The 13926-nt window shown below is 40.0% G+C and overlaps 1 long non-coding RNA gene across 1 annotated transcript in view; it reads left to right on the top strand.

Moving 5' to 3' along the window:
- The window catches only part of LOC148897719 (uncharacterized), a 22494-nt gene extending 8568 nt beyond the window's left edge, over positions 1 to 13926 (top strand). Inside the window, exons 3-4 of the long non-coding RNA XR_016114952.1 lie at positions 9723 to 9860; positions 10785 to 13926. This is a non-coding gene — a long non-coding RNA (uncharacterized LOC148897719). The remainder of the gene's footprint in view (positions 1 to 9722; positions 9861 to 10784) is intronic.

Here is a 13926-nt window from a genome sequence, read left to right as displayed (position 1 = left end):
AGCCTCAGACTGTCCAACAGCACCGACCTTTCCGCCGAACAAAGCAGGGCTGTGAAAATACTGCCCATTACAGGTGCAAAAAAAGCACCTCTCGCCCCAATGATGACAGTCAAATGGCACTGACATTCCTTCCAATCGAAAACAGTGCTGGCATATTTGTGCTGCTGAAAAGGCGCAACCGTTAGTCTCCTCCTTGATGAACATTGTGGCCAAAAATGCTGAAAGACAAACCATATCAATTCCACACGACGCACAACAACACAAAGTGACAAAAGAATATCCAAAAACAAGACAAAAACAACAAAAAAAGCAAGGCTCGTGAGAGCACTTGCTGACGGCTGCCGACTCGGGCGCCATCTTGGAATTCTTTTATGTGTCTTTATTGCACAACAGACCATTAGAAATCTAAGTTGTGAACTATATTTGCAATTCGCTTTCATTGTATCAGCCACTCACGCAAATGCATCCTGATTTTGAATCACAAATGCATCATACGCTGCTTAATTTGCTTCAACAAGTTCACGTTAAGGACAAGACGAGCACCTAAATCGGCTTTGTGTAGTTTGAAGACAAAACTTCATTCGTATGTATGTCTTCGCTATCAAACCATGTGTTATGAGCATCTGTCACATCATCAAAAGCCAGAAATGATTCCAAATCACTGATTGATCAACACCTCTGCCAACCGCGACCATTTGAAGGCTTATTTTAATTGACAGTGTGACTGAGCCTGCTGGTAACTGTCAGCACAAGCTGCTTCAGCACGGTGAGTGATGAGACAAAGCAAAACTTATAATTACTCTGTCTGTCACCTTTTCATGTTAAATGTTTAAGTTTGCCACAAAACAATAAATATTGTGCACCAGAGCTGTTATTTTCAAACGGTGGCTTCAAGCCTTCAAAAGGAATTAATCCAGCATTATAGCTAGAGTATAACTACAAAAATACTTCCTCGTCTTTTAAAAAAGATGAAATATTTTCTCCGCTGTGCAATTTTTCACTCTGTATTTCGAGAGTGACTGACCTAAAAAAGGTTGATCAAAGACCGTTGGAACTCCACAGCCTGAAGCAACTAATAAATTGGTCCATTCGATGTTTTGCACTGACAAATTATTCTCCAGAGTGCTAACATTCTTGGTAGCAACTCAATTAGCAGGAGACAGACGAAGCAAGAATTCACATTTACGTTCCACAGACATTTCAATATTTTATTATTTCAGCGAGCGTTGCTCTGCTTCCTTTTATGTCACACAAATGCTAAGTATTTGCTCACTCCCACATGAAGCGATAGTTGTTTTTGCTGTGGGAATCTACACACTGCGCACCCCAATGTCTTTTGGCTTTTACACAATGTCGACATGGCCTTGAGCTCCCGTGCGCTTTAATGTCGCTGTTAAAAGCCAATATTTTTTATGATGGCAAAGGGGAGACGGATCTCATCCTGTGTTAACGTAGAGAGCTGTGAATCATGCGTTTTTGTAAACGTACATGGATTCGCTTATCTGTAAATATTAAAAGATCAAGTAAACAGATTCAAGTATCTGGAAATATTAAAAATAAAGCGCATGGCGCATCTTATAAAATACTGAGCCTTATATATGGATCAAAATTCTGATTACTTGGACATAGTATTTTAAATGTTCTGTTAAGCGCTTTGTTATAACAGGCACCATTGTTAAAGCTCTAGACAAATGAGGTTGTATTATTTTGTATTCCGTTTAGTGCACAGGTGTCAAGGTCGCGGCCCGGGGGCCAATTCCGGGCCGCCACATCATTTTTTTCGGCCCGCGAAAGCAATTCAAATTTGAACCCAAATATGAAATCTGAACCCAAATTTCATATTTTTGGATGTACAACACAATATCAGTCATTATTCTTGACTTCCGATTTGAAAAGTAGTTGTTCATTAATTTGTTGTGCGCTCTATATGTAATATGTGGAGGGGATTAAACAGTCTAATGGCTTCCCCAAATTCATAACGGCCCTCGAGAGGAAACCTACAATGTGGCCCATGGCAAAACATTTATATATTTATATATTTATATTATATTTTATATTTATATATTTATATTTATATAAGCTCCCCTCTCCCGGCAAATTGGCGTTTTCATGTTTATTATGTTTGTTAAAGTAATTATAAGTGCCTTGCATGCTGGGTCAGAGAGGACAGTAATTTCATCTGTGCTATATGTCATACATATTAGCATATTTGACAATAAAGCTGACTTTGACTTTTTGACTTTTGATAAGGCTCACCACATTATAAGGCCCTACAATAGAGGTTGGGGTTACGCACCACTTCTTCTACGGGGCAAATTGAGTCATTGGCTGTTGACAATAGTTGCGAAACCTGTTGTGGCTCAATATTACTTCACATATAAGGCACACCTGCGTATAAGGCGCAGGGTCATCTTTTGAAGAAAATCAAGGCTTTTGGGTGCGCCTTATACACTGGAAAATACGGTACACGATTCACTTTTGTAAAATTAGGAATGTTACACTTATCTTTAATCATGCTATTGTGTAATTTTAGTGCAATGAAACTACCAAGTCAAATTTCCTGAAAATATCAAACGTGCACTAATTCCAGGACCCACAGAATATTTAGTTTTGGGACTACATAAACATTTAATACAGTACTAGAAACTTTAGACTCTCTTCTTTCATCAGAAAAAAAGTTCCTTTCTAAATTAAATGGGTCTGGAGTTATATGAGCTTGAAATGAGAGTGGCTGTCCAAAATACAATGCAATACATACATATTGGTTTATATAGTGCTTTAACAACAGCTGAAGCTGGATCAAGGCACTAACATGAAAAAAATAAAAGAAACGAAAAAACAAGGCCAGAGGCCATGGCCAGCGCCTTATCGGCACCCAAGCATGACAAAAACAAAACCCGAAAAAAATCGGGAATGGCGCTCTACGTCAGATTTTCAGTTCCCAAATAAATTCATGAATGGGAGTGATTGAGTTAATAGGTTTTTGCTTTCGAGTAGCTTTCTATTTGCATAACTTTTTATTTAGGGGGAGTGATTAATGTCCACCAACACTCAGTATCAAACCACACACATTGATGGGAAGTTGTCATTTCATACGTTGACTTTCAAGGTGCACCCATGATGGATAACAGTCCCAGAATAGAGATGGAAAACATCAATAGTCCAAATATATGGAGTCGTACTCACATTGGTGGAACAAAAACAAACAAACAAACAATAATTTCAATATTTCACGTCACCACAGCCAAATCCTGAGCGCTTTTATTATCTGCTCTTGCGTCGCTGCTTTAACAACACACTCCCACACTCTGGGAGTTTGCATGAGGCCGCGGCAGCAAAACACATGCTCGCTCTTTCTGTTGTACAAACACAAAAATAAATAAATAAATACATGGGGTAAGTGCGGCAAAATAACAGCTTCAGAGTCTCACTGTACACCACTGTGACAATGGGCGAATGCCGCATCATTAACTGCCAGCCAAATGTTCCCCCCGAGTCACTGCCTGATTAACAAAGCAACGTAGCCCTTTTTAATTGGCCATTTCATTGGAAGCCCCAATTAGAGAAGACAACATCAGACACATTGATCAAGAACATGATAGCGTATTGTCTTTTTATGGTGCCTGAAAAATGACAGAGTGTATTTTCGCGCGGACGTTTTTGGAGCGTCCTATGAAAGTCGCAAAGAAATGCACTGTTTATGTACATACCGTTCAGTACTGTAAATATTGTTTATATGGCACAACTGTGGATACAGTAGTGCCCATTCATCTGGTAAGGCCATTGTTTCATTCTTTTTATTCCTAATGAATGCATGTGCCAGTAGAGTTCAAGCTGAACTGACTATATTCATTACTCTCAGGCCCGAGGGGCCGTTTATGGCCCTAACTGTGAGGTTTTGGCTGCACATCTATCTGACTACAGGAATTTTGGAATGTGTTCAGAACAGGTCTCACAATTGGCTTCTCAACTGAAAATTAAACGTGTTAAGAATATTATTTTGGATAATAGCGGGAGATGGGATAGTTGTTTTATGCGAAGGAATATGAGCGTTTTTGAATGGGTCTTGTTTTAAAATCGTCTGTATGTGGGACTTTGCCCATAAAAATCCAAAACAAAATAAAAAACACAATCCTATTGCATCGCTCGCATTTTATTTAGGTCGCTTAGTGAAGCTTTGCACAGGAAAAAAAATGGCCTTTGTATTTATTTGTGGTAAACGGATGTCATTTTCCTCAAAATATTGTCATTCACTGCCATTCCCGAATTTATTCTGAAATTGAAAATGTGACGTGGAGTGCCATTCCCGAATTTATTCTGAAATTGAAAATGTGACGTGGAGTGCCATTCCCGAATTTGTTGCGGTTTTGGTATTTCTTGCGGGGGAGGGGGGTGCCGATAAAGTGCTGATTACACCTCTGGCAATGTTTTTTCTTTTCCACAAGGGGGTAGCATTTGCCTTTTATACAGCCACCCTCACTTGCACCTCATATTACCCCAGACCAATATAACTTAGGAATGAACTTGTTTTTTTTCTGATCAGAGAGCCTTTTGAGTCTAAGGTTTCTTGCGCTGCATTGAATGTTTATGCAGTCCTAAAACTCAATATTCTGAGGTTTCCTGGAATTTGAGTGAAAATGACAAAAACACTAGCACTGGAGCAGACACAATTTTGCACATCGTCTGGCAGGTAATGAGTTAATTTAACTTTCTTTAATAGACCTATGATTCTCATGTGTGTGTTTTTCAAGAATCAAAGAGTAAATGAGTTAATAAGTGGCAGTGAATGAGTTAATAACTGCAGAAAATCAAGTTCAGATAATCACTTTAACCTAAATCTTAATTCCAATGAAAATTCAACGTCTTGCTCAGCCCATGCAAACTAGTCAAATACCATAACAGACATTGCCATAATTTGTTCTGTGCGTCATAATGCATATCACTTTTGAAAGAAAGAGAAAAGCAGGGGTTGTGCCGTGCTTCGCCACAGGGAGGCACCACCCGGATCGCTCCCTTAACCACGAACCTCTTCCGCAATGGCTCATTAGCATTGTGCCTAAGATGGATGGCGACTTTCCTCACGGATTGCTGGCCACCAGTATATGAGCTGGGCAAAGGTTTTCCTTCGGTCCCTTGGCCTGTCGACTGACCTGCTCCTACGGGTCTTATTTAACATTCAGAGGCCCCTGACCTGAAACACGGGGGTTGGCTGCCGATCCAAGGTCCCATCATCCCCAAAGATATTAGAGACGGTTATCTTTCAGGAATGACTTACTAACCTTCCTAGACCATGTAAATGGAATAGGTGCCCATGATTTCTTTGCCCCTTGGTCTTGCCGTCTTTGGGGGATGTCAGATTGCGTCCAATTTGGGTGTATTTGACCGCTCAGCATTGACAAATGATGGCTCGTACTGAAAAGAAGGTTACATTTAAACACAGCGTAGGTCAATGGGGTAGCAGCTTTGAAGCTAAATCATTGTCACGGAAACTAATGATGCAACATTGTAAGACAAAAGGGCAGCCAGAAAAGATAAAGTGCAGGATGTCATGCGGTTAGTATAATCAACCACTGTCTGTTTCAACTGCCCATTCATCTTGATTTTGCATAGATATATTCTAGTCATACTGAAATGGAAATGGGAATAAATCGCTGTACGTGTTAGGCAATCCTTTTGTATTATCACGATGTCCGAGGCATACCGCTCAGCTGCCCTCAAATGTCAAATCATTTATAAGGACTCGTACAAAATACACACCACTTAGGCTCCAGAACAAATATTTTACCTCTTCGAGTCGTAGATCCGTTCCACCTACTGTAGCTATTTTAAAAACACACAGGAAGTCCGGGAAAAAAAACAAACACCGAAAGAGCCTGGGAACCGAAGCACGAGTTGTGGCATCTTGACAAGTCTTAAGTAATTCTTACGAGAACAAACACCCCGAGGCGCATTTGCTTCATTGCTTTAATCACAACAGAATACAGATACAAATGCCGATAAAGGAGACTCAATAAAAGTCACAGGAACACTTACAAAAGAAAATCCGTTGTTCAGCTTTTATTCCTTGAAATTAATTCATGGTTAGATTTAGAAAGGAGGAGTAAAAAAATAGCTACATACATTTCAAGGACAACCGACACCTCCGGACAAGTTGCGTCCATAATTTGTAAAATCTCTTCAAATGACTTCAACTGAGCATATTTTGCAAAGATTCCACGGCATATAGCTATATTTTACGTTTTAAGATTCGTGCTGAATATTCAGGAAGTCTTGTTTTCGAGTTGATGACGATGCCTGATGTGACATCACGTCTGGAACGCCCCTGACCGAGAAAGCGACACACAATGCATTTTGGGTACTTTGTTTGGTCTGAAAACTTCGTGTTGATCCGCTCTACGTCATATTTTTAATTCCCAAAAAAAATTGTGAATGGCAGTGAATAAGTTAAAGGCTTTCTATTTCTGATGAAGTTGATTTGTAAATAGCGCGATAGCACAGGACAGAGCTAAAAATGTAGTTTGCTTTTCGCTGTGTCCATATTTTGTCAGCACAAGGAAAACACGCAGCCGCTGGTAATGAGCATGACTGCAACCCAGCTCCTTGCGGCTGGTGGTTAGGTGGACACGGTATGTCCGAGAAGCACAAGGACGCCTCCTACTCCCAGATTAAACAACATCCATTCTCTGTCAAATGCCGTTCGCTCCCGAAACCACCAAGCCGGAGCAAAATGCAGCCCTCCCCCACCCGCACGACCCTTGCTTTGGGTGACAGGATAAAATAGAGAACAGTTGCGCCTGAAGGAAAACCAGGATAAGGCAACCATCTTTAATCTCTGTCCCTTCCAGGCAATTTCAACACCTGTTATACTTGACGGCCAATGCAATGGAGGCCGTCTAACAGATTCATTTTCAGCCGGGGTAATTATTGCACTAATTATTCACTCTGGTGTTGCGTGATTACGCATCCTTTTGCAGGTGAACACTCGTCTGTTTGCGCACACACAGATGAGGCCAAAGAGGCTCTGTGGAACAGTTGTTCCGACTCATTTTCCCCTTGCTGATATTTGACCCCTTGTCATGTTCGCAATCTGTACATCAGGGGGGAAGGTAGTGCAGAAAAACAGCCCCCCGACTTTTAATCGCACAACCGAAATACAAGCGAGCGGAAGGCACAAGTTGGGCCATGTGCTCAGTCGGCGCTTTTTATCGTGAGCTGAGAAAACTCGGTGGCTTGACAGACTGCGTGGTCTCATCCACTTTCTGTGATGGATCTATCGGGGACATTGGCACCGCAGAGTTGTCGTTATCCTGTCTTTCGCAACATTGAAATATTATTTCACTTTAATTAATCAGTGCCCGTAGAACTCCTATCTCCCCCCTCACACCCCCTCCTCTGCACTCATCAATAATGAATGAATCAAGATATATTCTTTTCATTTAAGAGGACACATTAATAATGAGACCCCGGGGGCGCAAAAGCCTTTAAGACAAATATCAGTGCTCTTTGACTAGATTTAATTCACTTAGCGGGAATGCAACATCAAATAGTAGGCCTCTGTGATCTGATCTTTCTTGTTAAATATGAACGTCATGAATATTCTGGTCACAATCATGCCAAAACAATGATTAGGATGCTGGAAAATCATAGGGAAAGGTTAAATTTGGGCTCGTTTTAGCTCATTCACTGCCATTCACGAATTTACTCTGGACTTGAAAATATGACGTAGAGCGCCATTCCCGAATTTGTTAGGGTTTAGTGTTTCATGTAGGGTGCTGATAAAGCGCTGGCCACGGCCTCTCGTAATGTTTTTCTTTTCCACGAGGGGGCAGCATTTGCCTTTTTCCATTTTAGCACTTTGTTCCAGCTTCAGCTGTTGTTAAAGCGCTATCTGTATGTAATGCATCGTATTTTGGACACCTGCCCTCTTTTCAAGCTGAAATTACTCCAGACCCATATAATTTAGGAATTAACTCTTTTTTTTTCTGATGGAAGAAGAGTGTACAGTCATACCTCGGTTTACGAACCCCTTGGCTTACGAACTTTTCGGTTTACGAATGTTAAATTCATGAAACTTTTACCTTGGCATACGAACTATTTTTCGGGATACACACTGAGCTGCCACAATGAGTGACACTTTTCACCTTACTCACTCTGTCTGGAAACCAATTAAGTTTGAAAGCCAATGTATCACTGTATAAGGTTCCTAATGCTGTACTGATTGTTTATGTAATCCTAAAACTCAAGAATCTTTGGGTCCTGGAAATCAAGTCACAATAACAAAAACCCTTGCACTGGAATGGACACATTTTTGCACGTCTGGCAGTGAATATTTTCCGTTTGAAAGAAATTTCAAATGGACACACCGGTTGTTTTGGCAAGAACATATTTGATCTGCCGGGCAAAATGACAAAGTGGGACACTGGTTCAGACCTGGAAATCACTGAGAACAGATGTTTCATTTATGTCCGGATCAAACTGTCATCAGTGGGGAATTTACCAGCACTTGTCCCTTAAAGCCAAAAGGTTAACTAGATTCTTCATGTTTGCTATTGACGACAAATCCCTCGAAAAGACCAAAGTCGCATGTCAGTGCTTTCCCAGTGATTCTGTTCTCTGTCCCGAGCTCAGGGTGCTTTGTCTTTAGCAAGCTTTTTTTTTTTAAATAAAATGCATTTTCTCGTGTTATGATGCCATTCAGAGTCATGCACTGGTAAGGTTATTTATTTATTCGTTTATTTATTTTATTTATTAATTTATTTATTTCTACTTTTACTATTACGTATTCATTTTCATTTATTCATTCATTTATTTATTTATCCATCCATTTATTTATGTATTTCTTTCTTTATTTGTTTTTTGTTTTTATGTAATTTTAATGAGCTGTTTATATTTATTTATAAGATTGTACTAAAAACTTAAACCGAAAGGGGAAAAATGTACAATAAAATACTGCATTTATTTATTTATTTATTTATTGTTTTTATGTAATTTTAATAAGCTGTTTATATTTATTTATTTTTAAGATTGTAATAAAAACTTAAACCGAAAAGGGAAAAAACGGCCAATAAAAAATAATTACACTAAAATAATAGAATATATGTGGTGTGAAAAAGTTGTTTTCTTTCTTGTATTCCAAAAATGTTGCAAAATGATTTCCGCAATTATCCTATCTGGCCGTTTATATATTTTTGTTTTTGCACACGCCAGGATTGAAATCATCATTATGCAGTATAAAAGATGACATCTTTATGATGAGTTACAACCCCCCCCCCCCCCCCACCCTGAATTCAACCACAAGACCACCGTTAATCTGATCCTGAATCAAGTCCAAAATGACATTACAGTAAAGTATCGTTATATCGATATTGGTTATATCGATAGTACTGCTTATTACGATACTATTTTCATTTCCCGGCACATTTCTTGTCTTTTATGATATAATTAGTTCCAGTTAGTACGATACCCGGTTATTACGATAATCCGGTTACTACGATGCCCTTTTCAGACCATCAGACCATCCAAGTTGGTCTGCTTATATCGATACAAAAGCAGCTTCAATCTGAATCCATATTTGCTTAAGGATTTCAATACAGTACCCCCATTAGCGAAATCTGCATCTGTAACTCCGTTGGTCACGTGACCAGCTTTCGTGTAGCAGAGCTCACATCTTTCATTACTGCTGCAATAGCATCTGAAACATACTGTGCTCTTCTTATATCCAGTTGTTCAACACCAATTTCAACCATTGGGAAACGTAAGAATTGTGATATCGGAGCGAAGTACAAGGCAATAGTGGCTGTGGAGAAGAATTCAACAAGAATTGCGAAAGAGTTCGATGGGCCACAGAATACTTTATCAATGTAAGTAATGTAAACGTTGCAGTTTTTGTTTTCCATACATGTTTTTAATTGTGTTGTATTCAGATATCTTTTTATCGCTTGCAATAATCACTGTTTTTCATACGTATGTACATGCTGGCGTTCGTGGTTTCTCTCGTGTGTGTATAGAACAACGTGAGGATCTTGCATTGGTTGAATTTTAGAAAGGAAATAGTCATTAAAAAAGTGTAAAGACGTTTTTATTTAATGCATAAGTTTATTTTTCACTTCACTACAGTACAAAAGCATGCTAGATACGCAATACATGAAATTACATGCCATATCAACGACCCTCCATTTATTGCCCACTTTTAATGCAGTTCGGCGCAGGATCGGATATATCGATAGTCCGGTTATGTCAATATTTTTTCAGACTCTCGAGAATATCGATGTAACGAGACTTTACTGTATTTCAAAGATGAAAATAAGATTTTGACCCTGCTCCTCTGCAACGCTCTCAGAAAACTCCACTGGCACGCGAATTCCTTTTGCAAGTCGTTGAAACAAATTCAATTCTTTGCCAGACCCACTAAAGGTCAGCTCTTCCCTTCCGCAGCCGAAATAAGAATGCTGTGTTGCACCGTGTCGGCTGATTGCTTTACTCTCCAGGCATTGTCAATTTTGTCGAAGTACTCGCGGATTAAGTCGGCAGGACGTCAAGGGCCCTTGTCGAAGCTGCTATCTTGTCTCAGCCAAGGGTCCGAAAGCCCAAGTCTATTACCAGAGACACCCCAAGGACAGATGTTTTAGGCTTAGGGGGGCGATGGAGAATAATAGCACATTAGATACCTAATGTCTCTCCGATGCGGCACTCGTGGGGGACACAACTCCTGGGTAATCCAAATTCATCCCTCGCTTTCTGCCCTGTCCCTCTCTTCCCCTCATTTCCTCCCATCTTTCTTCTAGTTCTTTCCATGAAACAGAGTCGGGTCATATCTCTTGCCTCTTGAGGTGTCGAATCCTAGCCTGGAGCTATACTAGCAACTCAGTCCATTCATCAAAAGCTTGACCCTCTGCAGTAAGAGATTCTTCAGACTAATGAACCCAGTACGTTGCAATCATTTACCGCATGTGTGTGCATTGTGAAAATGTGTAAGAATGTAAAAAAAAATACACCTTCAGGTCTTTTAAAACCCAACGTAAAAAACAACTCAAACTGTGACAACATGAGAAATATAATTATAATTTATTCCAACCAAAAAGGATTTGGATTTGACTTTTACTCTCTTAGTGGAGAAATGCACATTATTTTAAGGCCTTTCCTGGGTCTTTTGCTGTCATAGTGAACAGAATTGCGTAAACGCCATTTTTGGAAAACAAAATATTCCAAATAAATACATGCTAGCAATAGTGAATCCCTACTGGCTCATCACCAGCATGCATCCTTCAACCCCCTCCTCCAAACCCATACCGAGGATACACCTTGATGAGCAAGGAGGGAGGCTAATTTCATTCCCGGGTTTAATTAATCCAATGTTTTTTATTTATTTTTATTTTTTTATAAATCACTTGCAAATTGTGCAACTTTACCGCAATCTTCTGCCTGCGGAAATGTCAAGCTGTGTGTTGACACGATTGGATTCACCATAATGGGTTCTATTTGGCCCCACGAGTCTAAACATGACACTGATTAATATTGCATTTGCGTGATATGAATGAAGTAATAATATCCACAGTTTTTTTAAATCCATCAGATCGCCAATTTTGTCTGAAAATCCACAAACACCACGTGTACATGTTGTACGCCACTGGGTGTACGTCATCGTCTTTTCAATATCGTCACGCCGCATTACAACACAGGCTTAGCATTTGACTAGTGACGACAATTCAATGCTGACGTGGAAATGGCAACGCTGTCTCCGGTGTCAAAGCTGGCAAAGCAGCGTCACGTTTCAAACAATGTGCATGGATTGCTTCGCTCATACCTTGAATTGTAAATGGATTGGTTTGGATTGGATTAGCCTTTATTAGACTCGCAGTGGAGAAATGTACATTTCACAGCAGCACAGTGATGAAAGTAAGAGGAAAGGAAAGGAAGAAGTAGAAAAATAAAATACTGGACCTGCTGAAAAGGCAGTCACTCTCGCGGCGCCATCTTGAAATTACCGATCCATGTGCACCAAATCTAGCAGACATTTAAACAGCTTCTTCCAAGCCATTAACTCTCAAAACCAGGGGTTTCAAACTCATATTTTGCCGCGGGCCACATTTTAGTTACGGTTTGTGGAAACCATTAGAATGTTTATTCTGCTCCACATATTACATATAGAGTGCATAAAAAAATAATAACTAGTTTTCAAATCTGAAGTCAAAAATAATGATTGTTATTGTGGTTTGTTTACATGTGACAATTCAAAATTTTGGTTCGGATTTTAGCAAGTAAAAAGGCACTTGACATGCGGAATTTGCTTTTGCACGCCGAATAAAATGATGTGGCAGGCCAGATTTGTCCCACGCGCCTTGATTTTGACACATGTGCTCTAAACAGTAACCCAAATAGAACTGTATAGTACCTCCATTTTTTGATGATACTAGTGCAGCGTGTTCTCCAGTGACAAATTCCTTGTATGTTATACATACTTGGCAATAAAGATGATTCTGATTCTGTTTCAAAACAACAACAAAAAACAAAATAACAAATAATGAGACACAACACAAAAGACACAGACAGTCATTCAATCTTAAGCACTTTTTGCATTTGTTGTGTGAAGCAGTTCTAAATAAAAGATGAGCGGATCAATGCGTCTTTTTCACCAGTGGGTCAAGGACGACATGGTCAAATGTGCATGTCTGCTACAAGCTAAATGGTAAAAGCAAACACAAAGCTGTAGCATCCATTGGCGAAAAGAGACTGTCTCACATCTCGTATCCCGCGTAAATCCGCTTCAATTCCAAGCCACGACAGTTCCACATACCCATCGGGGGTCTGTAAAAATTACATGCGTTAAAAAAAACACAATCGCCCCAGAGCTGTCCAGCGATGACAGTCAAATGTCACTGAAATTCCTCCAAAATCAAAACAGTGCTGGAATATTTGTGCTGCCGAAAAGGCACAACAACCCAGAAGAGTCTCCTCCTTGATGAATGTCGTGGCCAAAAATGCACAACTCAAAGTGAAAAAAATGCAATCCAGTCGTGATGACCCCACCAGAAATTTGACACTTTTGCACCATAATGTATGATTTCTCTTACGTGACGTAAGAGAGGTCTCTGTCCTTTTCAACTTGCATTGTCCTAACAGTGGTGGCACTTACAACTAACGATGTCATATTTTTTTTTTTCCGGCTAATGTGGCACATGTAAAGGGAACGTCGCCGGGTGGGGTGAGGGTCTGGTGATTTGAGAGGAGGGATGATGAGATTCGTTGGCCTAGCCCAAGCAATGAACTTGATTAAACTAATCTCATCTCTATCAAAGCATCCCTCTGATCCCCCCCCCCTTGTGACATTATTCATGGCAATGGGATAATTACACTGAGAAGAGTAGGGCCAGGCAGCTCCAAGTCTCTCACAGGCCCTGAGACCCTGGGCTATACGCCTCCTCGACTGTGCGGCTGGTTCATTCTAAACATAGATTAATTATGGTCAATAGGATGGTTCGCATCTGTCACTCTTAGTGAGGAAAAATGGAAATGATTCCTCTGAAGACGATAACGGATGTGTATTAAGTCATCTGTTATTCGGCGGTTCAATAGGGTTGAATGGGGGGCAACATTATAATTTTGACATTTGTCAGAATAATGTGGGAAAACTGCAGGGGGGCTTCTCATAGCTTGATTGTACAATCTGTGCCCAAGAAAACCTACAACCTTCCATGTCACGACACCTGCCCCTGGTGTACGCCGTCAATTTAACAGGGACCTTTATTCTATTTGGGCACTGACAGCCATAATTCCATATTATTAAACCCGTATACCATGAACACATTCGTCCTATTTTTTACAGTGTGTTAAAAAACATTTTAGCCGAAAATTAGCAGAATGCCATCATGAGATGTGATATGCTTGTATGTATGCACGCCTTCTATTTACGACTCCCACGTATGCAAA

Source organism: Hippocampus bargibanti, linkage group LG05 (assembly GCF_051943395.1).
Source record: "Hippocampus bargibanti isolate YZ-2025 linkage group LG05, ASM5194339v1, whole genome shotgun sequence".
NCBI classification, from domain to species: domain Eukaryota; kingdom Metazoa; phylum Chordata; class Actinopteri; order Syngnathiformes; family Syngnathidae; genus Hippocampus; species Hippocampus bargibanti.
Note: the sequence above shows the minus strand (reverse complement) of the source record. Positions and strands in the feature narration are given on the sequence as shown.